Source organism: Phasianus colchicus, chromosome 1 (assembly GCF_987193195.1).
Source record: "Phasianus colchicus chromosome 1, bPhaCol1.hap1.1, whole genome shotgun sequence".
Lineage (NCBI taxonomy): Eukaryota > Metazoa > Chordata > Aves > Galliformes > Phasianidae > Phasianus > Phasianus colchicus.
Window position 1 is genome coordinate 64,451,480 of NC_143436.1, and position 23,321 is coordinate 64,474,800.

Sequence of the window (23,321 nt, forward strand, 5' to 3'; positions counted from 1 at the left end):
GTATGTAAAATTGTATTCACAAAATATTCTGATGTTTTTGAGAGGGATGGCTTCAAAAATTAGCCTGAGGAGTTTAAACTTGTCTTAGCTTTTGTTTAAAAATCATCAAGCAAGTAATTGATATTGTACAGAATTGTGACTGTATTTCTTAATTTAATGCACTAAATGCAACCTCAACAATAGCAGATGTTTCTATGTCAACTTACTTTAACTTTGAAGGAAATAAGGCCCTTCTTTCTGCCATGAAGAGCTTAAAGCTTGTAAACTATCAATAAGTCCAATAAAGTCTGTTAAAATAGCCTACTAGTGTTAGGTGCCAATCTCCTCAATTGTATGAGTAGTTCCACCAAAATTCTGTGGGAAAGTGAGCAAGGTTTTAGTCTGAATTAAGCTAATGGCACAAACAAGTGAAGGAAGTAGTAATAAAAAATGTCTATAGATCTAACATGCAAAAACATGTTCAGTCTTTCAACTCTGCTTTGAAGATACTGCAAGCAGTCTGTGTTAGGAAAACACTGCCCAAGGTTAAAGCACAGGCAGAGCATGGACCTGAGTTCAGTATTGCCTTTGACGATAACTGTACAAATTTTGAAAAATAGCCTGGGTGATATTTTTAATCTGAATTTAAAAGATATTTACATGTAGCATGTTTAACCCATCCCTAATATATGCAGAGATTACTTTTTAGCTTTACAAAATGTTCTACAGATGTACGGGGGGGAAAAAAAAAACAAAAACATTATGTGAGGTGTCAAGGAAGTGAAAAAGATTAAAATACGAATATCTTTTGTGATATCTAGGAGAAAAGCAGGTAGGTCCCCATATTTCTGATTTTGTCCCACAAATGCTGATGCACTTTGCAGTGTTCATGTGTTCTGTTTGAAAACTGATTAATATATCCCAACTGGAATGAAAATCGAAATTAAAACCTACTTGTTGAGGAGATTTGTGGAGTAGAAATATAGACATGGATCATCATCTTAGCTATGCAGTCATTTAATTTTTAGCATGTGTCATTGACTTCTGTGGTCTTTGACAGAGAAATGGTTATAAACTTTCTCAGCAGCTTGATTGGATACAAGGTTGGACACTGTGGAGGGCCAGATACAGCACATCAGTGTTGCAGTCACAGTGATATAGTTGCTTTAAGATTCTTTTTCTTTTTCTTTTTCTTTTCCTTTTCCTTTTCCTTTTCCTTTTCCTTTTCCTTTTCCTTTTCCTTTTCCTTTTTCTTTCTTTTTCTTTTTCTTTTTCTTTTTCTTTTTCTTTTTCTTTTTCTTTTTCTTTTTCTTTTTCTTTTCCTTTTCCTTTTTCTTTCTTTTTCTTTTTCTTTTTCTCTTTCTCTTTCTCTTTCTTTTTCTTTTTCTTTTTCTTTTTCTTTTTCTTTTTCTTTTTCTTTTTCTTTTTCTTTTTCTTTTTCTTTTTCTTTTTCTTTTTCTCTTTCTTTTTCTTTTTCTTTTCTCTTTCTTTTTCTTTTCTCTTTCTTTTTCTTTTCCTTTTTCTTTCTTTTTTTTTTTTTTCAAAGCATTGAATATTTCTTAGTTGCTTCCACACATACAATGAGAACTGAGACCACACAGGTATACAAATACCCATACACAAGCCTTGTCTCATCTCACAGCAGTAAATGGCTAACTGTAATTAATTTCAGTGGGATCAGGAATGGGATATATAAACCTTCCAAAGGCAACCTTCTCCCTTCTCTTAGTCATATTACATTATCTGATCTTTCCTGTCATTAACATCACAGAAGATTAATATGATAGACAGTTGTAAAATCTTAAATGGGAATGAATGAAATCTGAAGTAGTGAATTAGTCAACTGAATTAATGACTATGATTTAGTGCTATTTTTGGTGTAGAAAATGTAAAGAATCAGTCAACATTTTCTCCTGTGAGGGCTTTATTGTATTGATTTCTTTTTCAAATGACCAAGCAATTAGCATAGTAGAAATCTAGGTACTCAGCACCTTCTCCATTAAACAGAACAAATGTCAAGTCCTATTAATATAGTCAGCTGTTCCACAGTGGTTGATCAGATGCTATCTATCATTATACATTTATTGTCTTGTTGAAATTGTATTATGAGGTTTTCCTGACAATAACTTTGGATGATGCACCCTTATTTATTTTAATCCTTCTTTGTAGTTCAGGCACAAACGCTTCCATCTAATCCAGGCTGATAAGCCATTAATTGTGAGAATCCAGATTTTCAGTAGTTCATGCTGATACAATAAGTCTTCTTTCCTCATCTCCTCTCCCAAGTGAAAAGAATCTATATTTTTAATAATAATAAAAAGAGATAATCACTTAATGCAGAAATGTCCATTGCAACTGAACAGCAAATCCAGCTTAAGTGGAAATTTACACAAAGAATTATTTATAGGAATCAATCATAATTACATTTAGTGCATACTGCAGCTGTTTATAATTGTGGTTTTCCCAAGGTTATTCTCCTCCTACTGTCCACCCCCATGCACATCAAAATTATTTCTGTGGAAATGCTTAGGAAGCATTGTAATTTTCCTGTAACTTGTTACAATGGCAACTGACTGATGTGAGGCAGGCTAGATTCTGATTAGTGAGTGCAATAAAAAGGAAGATAAAACTATTTTTTGGGAGTAGTGAAAGAGTTCTGAGAAGCTGGTTGGTAGTAACCATCAGGACAAATTCTCCATGTCATTCTCTTTGCTATTTAATATGACAAACAAATATACTGGTAAATTAAAAACATATTTTTTGGTATTCACAAACTCAAGACACTGCAGTTCAAACTCAGAAGCCATGCATAAAGTGCTATCGGAGAGACCTTCTTACATTCAATTAGAAATTCTTTTCCCAAAAAACTCATTGCTGTAGAACTTATTGAAAATTACCTTTCGTAGAGAAAATGAAAAGAGATCTAACTTGGAGTACTTCATAATTCCAGTTTTTCAATTTGAAAAAAAAAAAAAAAAAAAAAGAGCAGCTTTGTTGGAAAGCAAAAGTATGGCATACATATTTTTCACTGTGTTAAAGACCCTTGTGTCCAACCAGAATGGGTTGGATGGGAACACACTGGGCAGCAATTCAATGTAAGATATATGGCTACCCATAAGGGACTCTGGGTTGCTTTTTCTCATGAAGTACGAGCCAGGAAAAGGTGTAAATTTAAAACAGGCTTTCTTTTCAGAGTATGTTTCAGTGGCCTCTCAGCCATCGAGATTTAATTTCATTGTGAAGTGACAGATTTCCTTTAATGGTGGATAGCTCTATGATAATTCAGCAAAAAGTGTGACCTATGTTATATTATCTTATTCATTCCTATGCAATACACCCTGCAACTCTGGTGCTCTTATCTGAGTTCTGACAATCTCAATCCACCCAAAAACTGAGGAGGGAAAATTATGAAGCTTGAAGCAAAAACCTCAAGGGCTGTAGAGACTGCTGCATTCATACTGATGTGTGTTTGGACTTATTATGGCTGTTATTACTTTAGCTCATCTTTACGAAGTGTATCTTTGATATGTGCTTTTAGGTGTTCAGTTAGGTACCTAACATCAGAAGGGATGCAATTCTGTGTTATGAACTTCTTTAAGTCATATGACAGAAAACCTCAGAGTGGAAATAGCATATAGCTGTATATGATTTTTCCTTAATTTTAATTTAAGTTTTGGGACACTGTTGATGAAATCTGTAGTATCAGTTGCATAAAGTACAATCTATAATAATTTAATATATCAAATTAATAATTAGATACAAAAATCTCAGTCAAAAATTTGGTAATTAAAGATGGAGTACTCCTCCTGACAGTTAACTGAAATGTGACATAGGTTTGCCCCTTAGACTTCAAAAATACATTACCAGGGCAGCTGTTTTGGAGAAGATGACCAAGTGACTGAAGAAGTGTCCATCTCTCTGAATAGGCTCATCTATGACTGAGGCACAGAGGTGAGGGCTGTGGAGGCTCCACTTCTGTGACCAGGAATGTTGAACCCCTCACATATCAACAGCTGAGCTGCCTGTTTGCAATGCAGCTTTCTAGGGAAACTCAAAATCCTTGAAAATCCTTCAATTTCTGCTAAGACTTGCACCATAAAAATATGTACAAGCCCATTCCAAATAAATCCGCTCTCTTGCTATTTGTGCTTTCATTTCTCCCCACGTACCTCCTAGTATGGAATTTAACTATAGCTGAGATACAGCATAAGTAAATAACCAACAGGGACCAATAATAATTGCAATGAACCTATAACTTTGATGCTCCAGTATTTAACATTCTGGATCAAACTCTGTCCAGCCTTACACTCTGCAGAACCCCCTGAGGGCAATAGGATTTCATAGGGTATAAATCAGGACAGAATGAGGTGACTACAAAGTAGGTGAAACTGCTGATGTAATTTCCTTATCTTAAAGAGTCTGTAGCCAAAAAGTAGGGAACTGAGGGCAAGAGGGAAGAAGGTCACGATGAGATATTTAAAAATGAACTAGCAAATGTTTAGTTACCAGTTATTTGTAATAATTGGGACAGTTTGGCAAGGAAAAAATAATAATTTTTTTAAAAGACCTTAACTGTATAGCTTTATAAAACATATCTATCTATGGTAAGTATGTGAATATTCTTTAACTAATGCTACACCACAAATAATAATAATAATAAAAATGGTTTGTTCAGAGTGTATTTAGATAGCTTGTTTGGGTGCTTTATTTCTCAGCATCTCTGACTGACCATTTTCAGAACATTGAAACAATTTAGACTTGACTCTAGAAAAACAAACTGTATTTTTATGATTATAGACAAGAGGCTTTGGAAATCTGCACATTAAATGAACATTAGTGTTTGAAACAGAAGTGTGATTCCATGCAACAACCACTTTTTGTACAAAGGTGCAAACTGAAATCCCGTTTGGTCCAAGATAATTTTCAAGACTAAGCTCATATACGTATATAAAATATACACATATATTATACATATATAATATATATACATATAAAGGTTTATTCTACTTCATGAGATTATTTATTTAGAGTATGAAATGTCCATATTGATATCTACATTTATTATTTTTTTAACTAAAAAACCAGAAGTGGCTATAAATGCTTTCATTCTCAGTTTTTGTTTTTGTTTTTTTTTAAGAAAATTTTGACCAGGTGGAAGCTTTACTTTTAAGAGAAAATAATAATAAATATTGTTTTGATAGAAAAATAACTGTCAATAGAAATAGGGAAAAAATAGAAAAAAAAAAAATGCTGTAGCACTTGCAACATGCTGTAGGGAATCTGCTTTAACAGGAGATTGGACTCGATGATCTCTGGAGGTCCCTTCCAACCACTGCAATTCTGTGATTCTGTAATTTCCTATTAATTTAAAAGTTGGTATGATGCACAGAGTCCTGACATAAAAGACCAGATGTATTGGCCTCCAAGAGAATTGGAGCAATGCAGAAACTTGAATGCAGAATATGTCATTGTTATAACATCCACAGAACGGAGTTTCTGTCAGAGATTATCTTCCCTTCCCAAGTACGCTACTGCCTCTTCAGCTCAAGAATATTTCCCAAAGGAAGTAATCCATTATATCTTCTATGGCCTATTAGTACAAAAGTACATCTGCAAGTAAACCTGCGACCTGTATTTTCTCTTGTAATAATACTCCACAAGTATTCTTATTCTACCAGCTTTCCTGAATTCAACGTTTTGCTTCCTTAGTTTTTCCTCAGATAACTTGCATATTCCTGCAGAAGTGGACCTATAATCTGAACTGTGTACGTCTTTCATTCCCACTGTTGAAAGAAAGTGACTTTGGTATTTACTCAGTGCTTCAGGTGGAACAGTTCTCGAGTTGCAGAGAAGTGCTGGGAGGCAGCAGAAGTTGGTACTTCTGCCGTGTTCTGAAAGATGCACCTGTAGTGTTACTGTATCACTCTGGTTCTAGAACTGGTTGCTCTCAAGAGGAATGTAAGGTAGATCCTGTGCATCAGCCAGAGCTGGGCTGAGCTCCTCTCCCCTCTCTTCCCTGCTGTGGTACACAGAGGTCTGGATCTGCAAATAATTCTACTAGTTTGTGGAAGTCTCAATGGCAGTGCTTTGCTCCTCAGGCCAGCAGTGAGCAGCTCTAATGGATCCTGGTTAACAGTGACTATGTTGTGTTTGTACCATCATACATAGCTCAAATGATGTCAGGGATAACTTTTGTTTTATATAAGCCCTTTTTTCGTAGTGGTTGCTTAGCCCATTTCCAGGGAAACTAGAGGAAATATATAGTGACAGTATTGCATATAACCACATCAACACATGGGGCCTTTCACACTGCCCTTTAGTTTTCAAATCAGTAAACTGTGAACAGTACAGGACCAATATCTTGCAGCTTACTTTCTTTCTGAGCTCTCCTCCTCCCATGCTAAAAGCTGCCATGTCTAGCTGCAGGGTCTCTGCAGCCTGAAAGCAGTGGCTGCTTTGCAGGACTGTAATTCTCTCCTAGGAAGTCTTCCCATTACAGATGTGTTTATATGGCTCAAATCAGATCTCAGGCTGTCATTTGGATACCTATTTCTACAAAACATTTAAAGGTATGTGCAATGATTTAAAAATAAATATATAAAACTCAAGATTTTCAAAGATATAGTCACTACAACTATGTAAGCACAGACAGGCAAGGCAGCTATAGATTAATGAATTCATGTACCATTAGCTGTTCCACACGGGGTAATCAACATGAGGTAAATTGCACAAGTTCTTAAGCAGGTTTTACAACCCACACTGAAATTCCTGCTGTTGAGTCTGGTATGAAAACCAGGCAGAAATAGCTGTGCTTCAGTGAAGTGTTGGAAGAACAAGAATTGACGTATATAAAGGGCTCACCGTGGTCTCTTCTTGTTTCCTTGAGGAACTTTGCTTTTGCAGGATACCCTCTGGAAAGAAGAAAGAAATACACACTCAAAACCAAATTAATTTAAAAAAATAACCCATGCTATGTACACACAATTCCCCTTGAAACAGTGTAAGAAAGATAAATTGTCTCTGACACTGCATATGAGGTTAAAGAGTAAAAAAAAAAACATCATTTGTGGATTTAAAAGAAAAAAGAAGAATTGTAAATGGGATGTGTTTTTCTAAGCATTTTAAAGCAATATTTATTACAAGTGACTTTACTATTTTTTTCATGTACAAACTGAGGCAAAGATACAGCTACACCCTTCATCATTCACAATAATTAATCAAGGAGTCCACTATCATAACCAAGAAGAAAGTTTAGGACAGGTCTGTGATAAATTTCAATTTTCTCTTAGACACTTTCTTCACAACACTGAATGGAGCAGGTACCTCAGCCCTTCAAACCAAAAACTTTGATAAGATAACTGGGCAGGAACATGTAACATTTTAAAAAGAAGTTTAGGATTCAGAACATTCATCCAGCCATCCAGCAGAGCTCAGAGGGTTGTGATCAGTGGTGCAGAGTCTAGTTGGAGTTCTGTAACTAGCAGTGTTTCCCAGAGTCAGTACTGTGTCCTGTGTTCAACATCCTCATCAATGATCTGGATGAAGGAATAGAAGGCACCCTCAGCAAGTTTGCTGATGATACAAAGCTGAGAGGAGTGACTGACACACCAGAAGACTCTGCCGCCATTAAACAAGACCAGGACAGATTGGAGAGTTGGGGAGAGAGAAACCTGATGAAATTCAACAAGAGCAAATGTAGAGTCTTGCATGTGGGGAGGAATAACCTCATGCATCAGTACAGGTTATGGGCTGACCTGCTGGAAAGGAGCTCTGTAGAGAAGGACTTGGGTGTTTTGGTGGATTATAGGATGACCATGAGCCAGCATGTGCCCTTGTGGCCGAGAAGGCCAATAGTATCCTGGGGAGCATTAAAAAGAGCATGGCCAGAAGGTCGAGGGAGGTGATCTTCCTCCTTTACTCTACCCTGGTGAGGCTGTATGTGGAGCAGTGTGTCCAGTACTGGGCTCTTCAGTTCAAAAAAGATAGGGATCTTCTAAAAGAGTCCAGCAGAGGGCCACAAAGGTGATTAGAGGCCTGGAGTATCTCCAGGAAAGGCTGAGAGATCTGGGTCTGTTCAGCCCAGAGAAGACTGAGAGGGAATATCATCACTGTTGATAAATATCTAAAGTACAGGAGTTAAAGGATGGGGCCATGCTCTTCTCAGTGGTGAGCAGCAACAGGACTAAGGGCAATGGGCAAGAATTGAACAATGAGAAGTTCCATACAAACATGCAAAAGAACTTCCTTACTGTGAGTGACAGAGCAGTGGAACAGGCTGCCCAGAGAGGTGGAGTCTCCTTCTCTGGAGATATTCTAGACCTACCTAGATGCTTTCCTGTTCAACCTACTCTAGGGAACCTGCTTTAGCAGAGGGATTGGACTTGATGTTCTCCAGAGGTCCTTTTCAAACCCTATGATTCTATGATTCTATGACTCTATGAAAGACCTGTTTCCAGTCTCCTCTGTCAAACGTTTCATGCATATCCATGTTTGTCAGCTATTCTAGGCAGACTGAAGGAGATAGGGGAAGAAGAAAACAGGAAAAAAAAATTCAAAACAAATCAAGATTATGGTTCCAAAGTCCCATTCTACCTGCGTTATTTTACCATGCAAGCATAAGAACTGAATTTTTAGGAGGTGCAACAGTGTACACAAAAGCACTCAGCTATCTGCCTTCCAGTTGTGAATCTACCTTTCAGATTCACAGTGCTTTTCAGATCTCAGAGAAGGATAGATCCTTATCTCTCTACCAAAGATGCTATAAGTAAAGCAAAGAGGATTTTGGTCAAGAAATTCCTTTGCAGACTTCCAGTTTTGGGGAAAAAATTGCTGCATGTCTATTTTGTTGATAAATGGAAAATACCACCCCCCCAATAAATAAATAAATAAATAAATAAATAAATAAATAAAGATGGTGTAATATCTTGCATGGTATTTGTTTATAGTGAAGGTTGCTATTGCACATTCTTAAAAATGGTGATTACCTTCATGTACTACAGAGATGACATACATCTCCTTTTTTTTTCCACATACAAAAGCTAAACCATGGGTGTGTGCTTGTGCCTGTGCTTCCCTGTGTGTCTGAATATGTTAGGCTTATTTTTCCTGAGCGGTGAAAGCTTTGCCAAAAATCCTCTCATTCTCAGAATCCTAGACCAAGGCTGGAAGCCATGAGAATTAGCTGCAGGTGCTTCGAGTTTAGAAACTGCTGAAGGGACGAAAGACCAAGGTGTTGGCTCCAGGTTAGTTCTTATGATCAACTATTCTTTTTATCTTCCCATAAGACCACCTCACTCTTTTGTTGGCAAGGGGGAGGGAGAAGGGGAGTTGAAGGGGGGGGGCAAAAAAAAAAAAAAAAAGAGTTAGTCTGTTTGATTTCAAATAGGAGGTGGAATTCCTCAGAAGACGAGCCTGTAGCGATCAGGAAAAGCAGGTTAAGAAAAGGAGATGTGGGAGAGGGAAAATAGAAAGGGGGGAGGATTTATTATTCATGCAATTTAGGATATTAGCAGTAAATTGAAGAGATGGTTTGTTCTGTGTTTAGTCTTAAACAAATTCTGCCCCCTTTTTCCACACGTTTTCTCTTTGTTTATCTCCTGAGAGATGCCCACATGTGTACAATACAAAGAATCAAGTCATAAAAGTGCAAGCCTGTCAGCCTCCCTGAGGACCAATTAATAGTGTTCCAAATCTTGTGGGCAGGCAGATGAAAAGGATACAGAAAGAGAAGGGGAGGTAGATGAATACTCAACGAGAGCAAGGCAGGTTTTTCAGATGTTGGTAGGAACTTCTTTTGGTATTCTTAGCTAACTTATTTGGTGTTTGGCTTTCCCTCCCACTTCTGTGGTTCCCTGGTCATAACTGCAACAGAAGGAAAAGCCACACTTCAAAAATATAAATTAGGCTTATATCCAAACCAATAACATGATGGTAGCATGGGAGAGGGGGCAGGAAAAGGCCATTTAGAATTTTTCCAACCCTCCTTTCATATATTGGCAGTTTTATTGATAGGTACTTGAGTTTATATTACCATTTGTATCTCCAAGCTGAGTATTGCTCTGAATGCAGCAGGCTTTGTAGTGCAACCTTTTACTCCTATCTCACCCCCTACGTGTCCAGAGGCCTTTGAACAGCAAGCGAGTGGCACTTTGAAATCAGGAGTTGAAAGTGTTTGACATGGAAAAGGGAGCATGAAAGTCTTGCTCTTTGAACCTTTTCTTTTCAAAGTCCCACAGAAAGTACAGGCAGGACAATAATGGACAGGCTAGGGCTCCCAGGGTGAAGTGGGGATATGTGGTAATGAGGTTTTAAGTGTTTCAGCAATCGTTCCGCCCCACAGTTTCTTCCCTGATGTACTCCCAGAGAATTAAATCTGCTGCCAAGATAGCACAGAAATATTTAGTTAAATATATATTCTTATATTCTCTTTCCCTGCTTAATTCCTTCCATAAGTTGCTGAAATGAAGTTGAGCTGATGGAAGCAGGAAAGAGCGGTCAAAATTACCATTAGGTTGCTGACTATTGATGGAAGATCCATTTTTTTTTTTTGTTTGTTTGTTTGTTTTGTTTTCCAATTAAATGAAGCCAGATGCACAGTAAATGTAAGTTGCACGAGAAATGCAGCCAGCTGTTGCATCAAAGGTCAGGCACAAACCTCTCCACACTTGCATGCAAACTCACCGTCTCTTATCTGGTAGGGTCAGGAAGGTGAATTAGTAAACTTACCAGCTGCTGAGATTTGCTTCAGTAATTTTACCTGCATCTGAGAGCAGATAGCATGGAGGGAAGGAAAGAAACTTGGAGGACCTGAAATGAAACATCTCATCTAAGAGCTTCATTATACTTAAGAAGGGAAGATGCAGCAGGTTAAGTCATTACTCCCTAAGGTCCATGAGCTGAACTTTCACTCTTAGGAGAAAGTTATACTAAAACCAAAAACTCAAGCCCAGAAACCTTTCTATATTGCATCTTCTCAATTGTGTAATCCTCCACCTGAGAAGAAAAAAATCCTTTCTGAGTGATGTAGCAATCATTTTACACACTCAAGCATGAAATTTCATCACCATTATCTTAGCTTGGATGACTGTACAGATGTTGTTTGGTCATAAAATGTATTCAGCCCTTTTTAAAATCTAACTGTACTATCTGACTCAATGACCTCCTGCAGTAGTCAGTTCCATGGGTTGGGGCTATTCTCTGATGAGGAAAATTTATTTGTATTGACTATAGAATTTGCCAAGGTAGGAGAGGAAGAACTGAATAAAAACTCACTGTCAAAAATGCTTCAGAATGTTATGATCTGCCTATTTTCTTGGTTTCTTCTTTAGTATCCTGCCAAATACTGCCCTTTTTTAGAAGCTGGATCTAGAATAGTTTAAAGGTTCCATTCTTTCAAAATAACTGAAGCTAGAGTCCTCCCACCAAAAGGCACTTAAAAATAAAAATCTGATCCTCAGTTTGGATACTGAGTCCACCTTTATGTGCCATTCAATTACTTAAGATAGACTTTTTTTTTTTTTTTTTTTTTTTTCCTGCGTGGAGCATGCATAATACAGACATTTATCTGACCTGGCTTTGCTTTTCCATGAATACAAGTAAAGCTATTGCCAACACACTGCTGGAAGTGCCATGCACACAACTTCAGCATCTTGTAGAACCTCAGTAACACCCCATGACACTGCCCTGCCTCAGGGTCACTGTGCTGTTCTCATGGCTGGATTAGTGCCTGAGAGGCAAATATACAAGAGGACATTTTGAAAGGACAGCTCTGCTTCAAGGATTAGGGGCAGAAATGAGAATCTCCCTTTCCCTTTCTGAATGTAGTTTTCTCTAGACTCTTCAAGGAGATGGATATGAAATGTGCACATCCACAGCTAGATTTTCCTCCTGGTAAAAGGCTGCAAGTATTGCTGACCATGCATTATGCTGAGGAAGTGCAATGATTGCAGTTGTTTCAGTCATACCTCTCTTAAGCCAGGTTCCTGCATCCAAGGCATTGATCTGCACTTAATAGGACTGAGTCTTATGTGGTCCACCGAAATCTGCCATTACGTATGCTCTGGACTTTTCTGCCTAAATTTCTTCTGCTTTTTTTGAAGTAACAATACAATGTGCCTTAGGAACATGACAGTCTCTGAAAAGTGCTCTGATTTAACTTGAAGAACTTCAGTGGGATGTTTTCCCCTGAAGTTACTGGCCTTTTTATCTGTTTTCTTACATTTGCACTTTTCCCATAAATGAGTTCCTCTTGTGTATGTACTTGTGTTTCCTTCTCAGTGCTTCAACTCGTTTTCTCTAAACATGTCTCCGTTGTGATTCAGTGCTGGTGCCAGTATGTGGTATGCTACCTGTTGAACAACAGATTGGGCACAGTTTGCTCAGTTTTTGGTTCTCTCTGGGAATGTATGCCAATCCCATCAGAGCAAGCACAGTTATTTCAAAAGTAATTTCCAATCAGCAGAACTACCCCAAATTTCCATGTATTTTGAAAGTGGAATCTGAACAGGCATCTCTGGAGCATTTAAAGGTATATGGCACTTGTAAACTTTCACAGGACCCTAATGGGGACTTTGTCCTCTTGGATAGTGTTTCATTGTTTTCCCTGCCAGGGTGCCTATTTTCAAGATCCAGATATTTTTTGCCTTGACTTCTTTATTTGCCACTCTTGTTATAACTTCATATCCCATTTAATTTGTTCCTCTACATTCTCCACAAAAGAAAGATTAGGAACACTTGTGGAGTCTTATCATATATCCTCTCCTAATTACCTCATGGCTGAACCATACATATATAACTCTTTTTATCTTCCCTCATATGTAAATTCCTTTGGTCCCCTGACCATTTTTGTTTCTCTTCTCTGAACTCTCTCTAATTTGTCAATATGTTTTTGGTAATTAAGATTCCCGCAACTAAATGCAATGTTCCGTATGCCTTCATGCCAGATCCCTACAGACTTTCAGAAAGGGTCACTGCTCACAGCTGGGGCCAGATTTCCAGAAGCACTTTGAACACTGAGTGCTTTTGAAAATGACTATAAAATATAATTATGAGTACTGTTGGCTAAGGAGCATTTTGAAGATCTTAGTTCTTGTGTAGGTGTCTGAATGGAGCTGGAAGTGATAAAAAATGTGATGCCATTACAAATGTTAAGCACTTAAATATTTACTTCTAATCTCTTTCAGAATTCTGTCCTGAAAGTAATTTTTTTTTTTTCTATACCTTCTGTTTTGTAGTTTCTGTTAGCCTGCATTTGTGTGTGTGATTTTAAGTAGATTGCATTTAGCTTCAAACTCTATCTAAACAGGGGTATTTTTTGTGATGGTTTTGTGTGGGGTTAAGCTAATTTTCTTCATAGTAGTTTTCATGGTACTATGATTTATATTTTTTATTCAAAAAGGGCTGATAATAGATTCAAGTTTTAGTTGTTGCTGAGCAGTGCTTACAGAGTCAAGGATGTTTCTGCTTTTCAAGCTGTCCTGCCAGCAAGGAGGCTGGAGGGAAACAAGGAGTTGGGAGGGGACACAGCCAGGACAGCTGACCTAAACTGACCAATGGATGGCCCATACCATGAGACAGTGTATGTGCTCAGCCATAATAGCTAAAGGGAAAGAGAGGGGAGAGGATACACAGAGTAAAGGCAATTGTCTTTTCAAGTCACCATTTTGCATAATGAAGCCCCACTTTTCTGGAAATGGCTGTACATCTGCCTGCCAATGAAAAACAGAGAATGAATTCCATGTTTTACTCTGCTTGTGCACGTAGCTTTTGTTTTACCCATTAAACTGTCTTTATCTTATCCCGTGAGTTTTCTCAGTTTTACTCTTCTGATTCTCTCCCACATCCTGCTTGGGAAAGGTGAGTGGGAGTTGGGTGGGACTTAGCTGCCTATTAAGGCTAACTCTCAGCAATCTGCATCTTGTGGGAAAGATGGATTGAAAGTAGTTAATATGCATGAAAGAAATAAGCAAATAAATGAGACAAAATGCTTTGTTCAGTGTTTTTCTTCCTATGAATGCTCACATTTTTGTTCCAGATTTGTTTATTAAGATATTTTCTCTGTGGAAAAAGCAAGACTGTCTTTCTTCTTAACCAGTTTAACCAACACTGTCGTAGCATTAACTTCTGGACCATCACAAAGATGTGTCCAGCTCTCAACTACTTTCTTTCAGGTCAGTCAGGATTTTATTTTTTCTCTTCTGGGGGCAGAGGCGAAGACTATCCCATCCTCTTTTTCTAACTCTCCAGAGCACTCAGTGACAAAAGAATTTGGTTAGCAAGTTTTTAAATACCATGCCTTTAGGAACCAATAATCATTAATGTAAAGTGCAGAATATTGTGCTTTAAAATCAGTACCAACAAAAAATAATAATTATTATTATTCTTTCACTGTTTCCTCTACTTAGCTTCACATCATATAGCACTGAGAGGAGGGGAGGGAGAAGCACTCTTTGGGTTTTATTTTAAGAGGGAGCAAAAAATTGCAAAAGAACTGCATTGAGATATAAATTACAGAAGATTAAACAATCCGGATACTCTTCTGTAAACATATTCACTAAATAGTTAAAAATATGTTTATGATGTGTCTAACAGAGCCATTCCAATGTATCAGTTAAATATGTTTTCATAATGTTTTAAAAGGAATATTATTTACCCAGAAGACCAGAACAGTTTCTAAAAGAGCTTTTCCAGTCCATCGTGTAAATATGTATTTAGGACAAGTGCTGTGTGTACAGGATTAAAAAAAATCCTCTGAAAATCTCTTTGAAAAGTTATTACACATGTCCACTGCTGCAGCAAAATTTTAAATATTCATATCTCAGCTGTTTCTTTTTTTCAGAATTCTCAATTTGGGTTGAATATATTGCACGTGAAGTGCAATTGCAAGAGCTTCTTCATTTGTTGAATGTTAACAGGCTTATGTCCCAAAGCTCATGTGTGTGAAGCTACACATAGGCTTAAATCTTTACCAAATTTTGGGATTCGCTTTGGTAGGCCAAACATTCATGTGTAAAGAATTGTCTTCTTTACATGCTCACAAATAAGGAGAGAGAATTTATCTACCTCTTTTTTCTCTCTCCCATTTACTTTTGACAATTATCTGCATGCAATGAGGTGTCTCCAGTTTCTAGGCTCTGATGTGAATAAGAAGGTCCATACTGCCCAGCAAAGCATCATCAGATAAAGCCCTCCAGGGGTTGTTTCAGAGATCTCCAGTGAATAATGCTGGAAGATAGAATAAATAGATTTAATGAGAGGTGTATATCCGATATTTTGAGATTTTGAGCTTGTACTGACCTTTCATTGTAATACCAGTTGAACTGAACAGGCAAAAAAAAATTGAGAGGGAGAATTATTGGGATCAGGGGGAAACAAATTTACGGTGTCAGAGTATGAAAGCATACAAATATGAAAAAATTAGACGTACAACATCATGGCAATTACAAGGAGTAAGTTTGAAGTGTCTGAGCAAACATTTTGCATGCTTTCATTCTTTCACAATGCTCTGAGATACTATTAAATTCTCAATAGAGGAACGTATTTTTTAATATGAAAACTGACAGCTGCCTTGAGTTTCGGAAGTGTAGATACAGATCCAAATTTTGAAACAGTCTGAAGTTCTTCCTTTGAGTTAAAGGCAGTAAAAACTTACCTTGCTTACTGAAAAACAATCAGCCTGAATCTTTTTTTTAATGAATATATTTACATACAAAAATCCTATTTTTGCAAAATTCTTGTTGTGGAATCTGTCATGGCATTTTTCACCAGCATTTTAATTGAAATATCTCTCAAATCTGTACCTGAAAGCAAAGTTTTCAAGTGTCAATTTGGCCTGGAGTTCAAGTTAAAAAGCAAACAAACAAACATAAAACTAAAAATTACACTTAATGCTATGCAAATAAAACATCAACAATTTCTATAGAAATACTTTTCAATTCTGGAAAACATGTATTTAAGAGTGGATTTTTGTTCTGTCTTCTGCCAAACTTTCTTTCTGTAATTTCTCTATATTTGACTAATCAGAGTTGTAGCAAAGGAGCAGAGCAAAAAATACTCCATCATACTTTGGAGCTTGTCTAATTACTTTATTGTTATTGCTAATGTGATTGGTTTGTGTAAGATTCTGTTTTCTGAATTTCATTCAAAGTCCAGAAAATTGTATTTGTTATTATTGTTTTACTCAACCAATCTCATTTTTGCTCTTCTAGAAATTCATGACCATCAACAGATCTAATTTTTTTCTATGCCTACAAGTGAACCTTCTTGTTCATAATGACATATCACACAGACTGTTCTACTTTATGCCTATCAGAGACAATACTATTTTCTGTGGATATAGGCAATATATTTTCAAATACAAATATAAGGTTGCATCTATGTACTATAAATTTAAGGCCTTCCAATTTTATTTAATTTTTTTTTTCAGTTAATATAAGCACTGTTCCCAAATTTTTGTTGTATTTAGAGATGTTCCATTCACATATTAGAAAACTTGTTTTCAAGCCACCTTCTGCACATAGCACAAAATTTTGATGACCTTAATTATTAATTTTTAACCTGATAATTATTAATAATTCTGTGAGTACCTTAGTGTCTTGTGCTTTCTATGATCCTTTAAAGCTTCATTAGTACTCTTATATTTGATATTTCAGCTTAGATTATCTCCTGTGGCTTTTGTCGTGATTTGGCTATGTTTTCCATTTTTTTCCAAAAGGGATATCTGCTTATTATTAGGAGTTATTATTAGGAGCTTGCAGAGCCTACTTAAACACAAACATATTGCCCTATTGAATCGCTTTCTTGATCTTGTATGTATTGTGTTCTAGTTGTTTTCAACATCAGCAGTTATTGCAAGTAGCTTGAGGAAACATTAAACTGCTAAAAACTATTCTAATTTTAGATCACTGGCTTTTATCTATATAAAGTTGATCACTATCAGATAGGAAATCTATACAGGAGAAAAGGTGGTTTCTGACCAGCAGATAGGAAGAATCTGTTAAAATATAGAGGTTAACATCTATTATAATACAGATAATAAGACCTAAAGGGCTTACATTTGCACTCCTTGAATATAATGATAGAACCTCAGTTTTTGTTTCACTGAGTGAAGATTTGGGCTTGAACCTACAGATGACAAAGTTGTAATTTTTCCTGTGTTACACACCAGGCAGTGTAATTCACTTCTTGATTCCTTGCGAATTACATACAACTTATATGATTTTACTTTGAAGCCTGATTACATTAAAACTGTGCCGATCTTAACATTTTTTAAACTATTCTGTGCAAAACATCTCCAGTCCATGAATAAAGCATTTTTTCTTCTAATGTCTAAGAGGCGGCCCCGTAGCCTGCATCTCCTGAGGGCTGGCTGTAGGGGCACCTCGGGCAGTACGGGGTTGCCCTTGCCTGGCTGCAGGGGCACGTTGGGCAGAACGGGGATGCCCTTGCGTGGCTGCAGGGGCACGTTGGGCAGAACGGGGCTGTAAGTCCCGTGGCGTCATAGTGGTTGCTGCCCTCATGGCCACTGCAAAGCATGAGCCAAGACCAGGGACCCTGCAGCTGTGATGCTTCTGGGTGCTGGGAGAGTCCTACTGAGGAGGGCTAGATGGCACAGTGAGGACCATGAAGGGCAGAGTGCTGAGAAGGAGCACAAATGGCACCCAGCATCTGTCTGCTGCTTGGTGGCAGCACGGAGTGAGGCAGAGGCTGGCACTGTTGCCATGCTGGGGCTGCAGCAGGGCCTGACAGGCTGTGAGCAGTGTGCTGTTTGGCTTGCTGGGGGGTGTCTTCCTTGGGGTGCTTAGCTGGCCGGGGCCCTATGGGTGCCACTGCCAGTGTGCCTTCTGGCTCTGCTGCTTGTAAGCTCCTCTCTGGCCCAGCATCTGCTCCCTGCCTAGGCTGAGCAGCTGGACTGCTCCTCTGCAGGCTCTCATTCAGAGCCTCCTACAGGGCAGGGGCAGGAGCAGCCACATCTCTTCTGGGCTGCTCTTTGCTTACAGAGTTTGAGCAGCTGTGGGTAGTCTCTCCTGAAGTATGAGCTGGAGTAGAGTAGCTGAAAAATGTAAAGGAGAAGAGTTAGCTGCTGTCAGTGTGGGACTGAGGAGCAGGGCAGAGGTTGGCACTGTTGTCACACTGGTGCTGCAGCAGGGCCTGGCAGGCTGTGAGCAGTGTGCTGTTGGGCTGAAGTGATGTCTTCCTTGCAGTGCTTGACTGATGGGGGCCCCATGGGTTCTGCTGCCTGTGTGCCTTCTGGCTCTGCTGCTTGTAGGCTCCTCTCTGGCCCAGCATCTGCTCCCTGCCTAGGATGAGCAGCTGGACTGCTCTTCTGGGAACTCTCATTCTCAGGGGCAAGGGCAGGAGCAGCCAAATCCCTCCTCTTCTGGGCTGCTCTTTGCTTGCAGTGTTCCAGCAGCTGTGGGTAGTCTCTCCTGAAGTATAAGCTGGAGTAGAGCAGTGACTGAAAAATGTAAAGACTTAGCTGCTGTCAGTGTGAGGCTGAAGGTCAGCAAGATACAGGAACTAGCCCTTCTGATGGCTAAGGTCAAATTTGGGTATTAACAAGACTTACCAGTGCTTTTGTTTCAGCTGGAATGGAATTGCATACTTCAGCATGTGTATGATGCTATGGATTTGTTCAAGCAGAACACCAGTGTTTATGCCGCAGCAGTGTTTGTTGCTGCTAAGCAGTGTTGTACAGAGCCAAAGACATTCCCAGCAGAGGGTCTGAGGAGTTGGGTGGGAATAGAGTTAGGACAGCTGGTTTAAATGGGCAAAGGGATATCCTATGCCGTATGACATCAAATGATGGGGGTATGAGTTAATCTGGCTCTCTTATGCTGCTCAGGAGCTATCTGGACTTGAGTCAAGGGTTGGTGAGCAGTTGCTTTTGCATCTCTTATTATATTTGTTCAGATATAGATATAAATACAGATACGTGCAGGCTACTGTTATCCTTTTTCTTGTCTTTACCTTAGTAAATATTTTTTATCTCAACCCACAAGTTTTTTTCCCCACTTCTCTCCCTCATCCCACTGGGAAGGGGGCAAGCGAGTGAATGACAGTGTGGTGCTGAGTCGAGCCACCTGCCAGGTTAAACCACACCTATTGGTCAATTTAATCCTACGGATTAGGCTGACTGCAACAAAATATTTTGTGAATGTATAGTCCCCGTTTGTGTGAGGAACAGTATAAATACTTAACCTTCCTATAGGCAGACAGCACTTCTTCCTTGGCCAGAAACTCAAAAAGGGAAGGAGATCTTTCAAGGTCCCATGGAACTCTGGTGAATCTGTAGAGGTTGAGCTGGTGAACAGAGCTCTCTCCCAGAGGTTCTCGCAGGTGCTCTCCTTTGCCAGAATTTCCACCATAAACATTTCTTCTTTAATTACGAGGCATTTTCCTCCGTGACCCCACCAAATACTCTCCATGTGATCACTTTCCACCAGAACCCAGAGTTTTTGTGGGAAGCTGAGCAATGAGAACACACTGACCAAGCCAGTGCTTTCCTCAAATGAACTCTGAGGTAAACCTTTTGTTTTCTCCTCACTGGGATATGATTCTGAGCCCCTTTCTTCCATTATGGATTCCTGCAGAATCGCCAGCTGGTGCTTGGTCCCATCCTGGATGCTCACTAAAAGCAGAGCCTGAAATCTCGACCAGTTCCTTCAGATCGGTAGCAGAAGCTGTTTTAGCTGCCAATGGCTCATTTCCATTCCTCCTGTCTGGTTTTGAAAGAAGGTTGTGTGTGCAGCCACTTGTGCAGCAAGCCAGTTGTCCCCCGCCTGCTGGCAAGGGAAGTCAACCGGTGCTGCCTGGGGGTTTCGGTGGGAGATGCTCAGGCGTCACCATGGTGCCCTCCTGTCATCACAGTGACATCATCGTCATGTGGTGTCCAAGGCCAGGCTGGCTGGAGCCACCTGAGCCGATGTCACTGAGCTGCACTTGTTGCTGGTCCTGCCCAGTGCCGTGGCTCTTCAGAGTTGAGTCAAAAGACAAGCTGTGTTGCAAGATCACTCCTCACCTAGGCTTTGCTTCCCCTTCCCTGTGTGCTTGCCGAGTATCTCCCTGCTGGCCTCCTAAGTGTCCTCTAGCTCTCCACATGGTTTGGAAGACACTTTCCCAAGCACTGGTAGCAGAGAATAGCAGTCTCTTCCCAGTTTGTGTTCACCTCTTGCAAATACTCTGTGGTTTCCATTGCAGAACTTGTGCAAGGGAGTAGCTGTGCGTCCAGGCGATGCTCTGCAATGTCAGCAGTGGCACAGAGGCTGCTTTCTAGGTCTAGCTTGAACAAAGATGCTAAATACAAGTGTACAACTCCTATTTGGTTCCTTTGCTTTTGGTTTGGTATCTTAGAAATAGAGAAAGCAGCCAACAAAATCAGAGATGTTCTCTAAGCCTTTTAAATCACAGCCCTGTGTACAGGATCAAGCGCCTTCTTTATAAAGGCAAGGTGTGATCTAGAGGCATTGTCTAGATGCAAGTCTGAAATTCCTGCTAATCTTGAGGACAACACAAACATGGAGGAGCTATAGAGGTCCTCAGATGCAGAGAGGACTTGCTGAGGTCTTCGCGCAACCTGGTTTAGTGGGGAGGTGTCCCAGCCTCCAGCAGGGGCGTTGGAATTACATGGTCTTAGATTTCCCTTCCAACTCAAACCATTGTGGGATTCTATGATCTATGATTTAATCTTGGTCATTAAGAGGGCTGGGCAATCAGCAGCCAGAACCAAAAGCATGTTCTGATTTTTGCCTGTGGGGCTGCCACTGCTCATTGAACAGGGGTGGTTGGGAGGCTGGAGAGCAGCCCCAGGAAAGGAGTGTAGGGGTTCCGATTAATGGCACATGTATGAGACTTGAGCTCTGCTCTAAAACAAATGTAGTTCAAAGATCCTATGGGAACTCGGAGCTGACAGGGCTGAAGGCTCCAGTGGCTTCCAGTGGGAAGAAGGAACAGTCACAACAGAAGGGTCATCGAAGGGAAATCTCAGATTAACTTAATCATAAGTGTTATTACAAGTTCAACTTAATTTATGCTGGAAGCATCCATTCTCCTGGAGAATACAGATTATGGTAATGTGCATCCGTGGGAATGGAGTTACAGGTATACAGGAGTGACAGACTGATAACAAACGATGCCCCAGTGTGGGGAAATATAACCTGAAGCCATGAAGATGATCAGAGGATTGGAGCACCTCCTCTACAAGAACAGTGTGAGAGACCTGGGGCTTTTCAGCCTGGAGAAGAGAAAGCTCCGAGGAGACTTTATAGCAGCCTTCCAGTAAGTGCAAGGGGCCTACAGAAAAGCTGGGGAGGGACTTTTCTTAAGGGCATATAGTGACAGGACAAGGGGAATTGGTTTTAAACTGGAAGAAGATAGACTGAGACTAGATGTTAGGAATAAATTCTGTACTGTGAGGATGGTGAGACACTGGAACAGGTTGCCCAGTGACATTGTGAATGCCCCCTCCCTGGAAGCATTTAAGTTCAGGCTGGATGGGGCTTTGAGCAACCTGGTCTAGAGGGAGATGTCCCTGCCTATAGCAGGTGGTTGGAACTAGATGATCTTAAAAGTCCCTTCCAGCCCAAACCATTCAGTTATTCTGTGATTCAACCAAAGTGCAAGTTTTTTCCCTTGGGTCGAGGTAATCCCATTTAGTGTCTGATGACACTAGGTTGATGAAAATTTTGGCATGAGCCAGTACTGTGTGCTTGCAGCCAGGAAGGCCAGTGGTATCTTGGGTTCCATAAGAGGGATGGCCAATAGCATTGGGAGCCAAGAGGGAGGGGATTGTCCCCTCTGTTCTGCCCTCATGAGGACCCAGCTGGAGTATTGCATCCAAGCCTGGGGGGCCCAGTGCAGGAGAGATGTGGGGCTTTTGGAGAGGGTCCAGAAGAGGGATTGAAGATGATCCAAGGACTGGAACACCTCTTCTATGAAGACAGGCTGAAGGGACTGGGCTTGTTCAGTCTAGATTAGAGAAGACTGCAGGGAGAGCTCATTGCAGCCTTTTAGTATTTAAAAGGAGTTTATAAACATGTAGGAAATCAACTTTTTACATGGGTAGATAGTGAAAGGCGAAGGGGGAATGGTTTTAAACTAAAGGAAGGGGGATTTAGATTAGATGTCAGGGGGAAGTTTTTTTCTGAGAGAGTGGTGAGGTGGTGGAATAGACTGCCCAGAGAGGCTGTGGATGCACTGTTCCTGGAGGTGTTCAAGGCCAGGTTGGATGGAGCCCTGAGCAACCTGATCTAATACTTGATCTAACAGTTCACAGCCCTGCCTGTGGCAAGAGGGTTGGAACTTGGTGTTCCTTGAGATCCCTTCAACCCAAGCCATTTTATGATTCTGTTAGTAGCCATTTGATGCCAAGCCATTTATGATTCTGTTATGATTCTTTGAGTAGTATTTTTGACATTTGGGCTGTAACGGTGTCTATTCAGAGGATTGGTAGATTTAAGAAAAGACTTAGAGGAACATCATGAACATTTTGTAACAACGGTAGCATCAAAGTCCCAGTTTGCAGAAATATTTGTCTTGCAATAATCTGCTCTCCCACTTTGGTAAATAATATTTTATTCAGTAGCTAATTTGACCTGGGGAGACCTGCAGAGATAATTTTCTGCTGTTGACAAAAGTCTCAGTCCTTTCTATCTTGTTAACTTAACAATCCCATAAGTTGTTCAAATTTTACTTCAGATGAAGTACCTATTTCCATTACTTTAGTATATTCACTCACCTATTTCTTATAACCTGTTTCAGCCAGAAAAAAATTGTATTCAAGGTATTACTATACATAGATCTAGGAAGAACTTGAACACTGATCTTTCTATTGGTTTTTGAGTATGTGAAGAGTTTGTGAAAGTTTTGTGCTTTTTTTTTGGTTTTTTTTTTTAGAAAATTAGAGTAAAAAAGTAAAACATAATCACAGTTAACACTTCCCCAAAAATGTGTTTTTTTTTTCTTTTGTTTTTAAATAATGAAAACAAAAACATTCTAGATAAGGTCAGGACATTTTTGTTTAGAAATGCTACTGTAGCCTCTCACAGTAGAGCTCCTTATTGACAGTTCAGCTTCCTTTTCAAACAATATCTACTGTTAAGTCTCACTTCCCTCCTTTGGGAAGGTGTCTTAATAGGAATTCCTTTTTATGTGGTTTTGGAAAAAGAAGTGACCGGCATTTCTAGTGACAGATGATAGTATAGATTGCAGTTGCCTGTGATACTAAAGGTCAGTATTTTTAGATGGGAAGAAAAAGAAGGAGGTTTTTTTGATACAAAGAAAGAAATAATGCTAAAATATTCATCTAGTTGAAAACACAAGTTCCCGTGAGTAAAACAATATAATTG

The 23,321-nt window shown here is 39.4% G+C and overlaps 1 long non-coding RNA gene across 2 annotated transcripts; it reads right to left on the reverse strand.

Annotated features, from left to right (window-relative positions):
- Positions 1-1,509: 1,509 nt before the first annotated feature.
- On the reverse strand, positions 1,510-22,780 carry LOC116226895 (uncharacterized). Of its 2 annotated transcripts, none has more exons than XR_016469042.1 (6): positions 17,031-22,780; positions 15,629-15,776; positions 15,040-15,201; positions 10,705-13,685; positions 6,841-6,890; positions 1,510-2,275 (listed from the first exon to the last, which is right to left on the reverse strand). It is a non-coding gene; the product is annotated as an uncharacterized LOC116226895 (long non-coding RNA). The 2 variants fall into 2 exon arrangements; XR_016469050.1 differs by lacking the exon at positions 1,510-2,275 and adding an exon at positions 5,379-6,531.
- Positions 22,781-23,321: the final 541 nt, after the last annotated feature.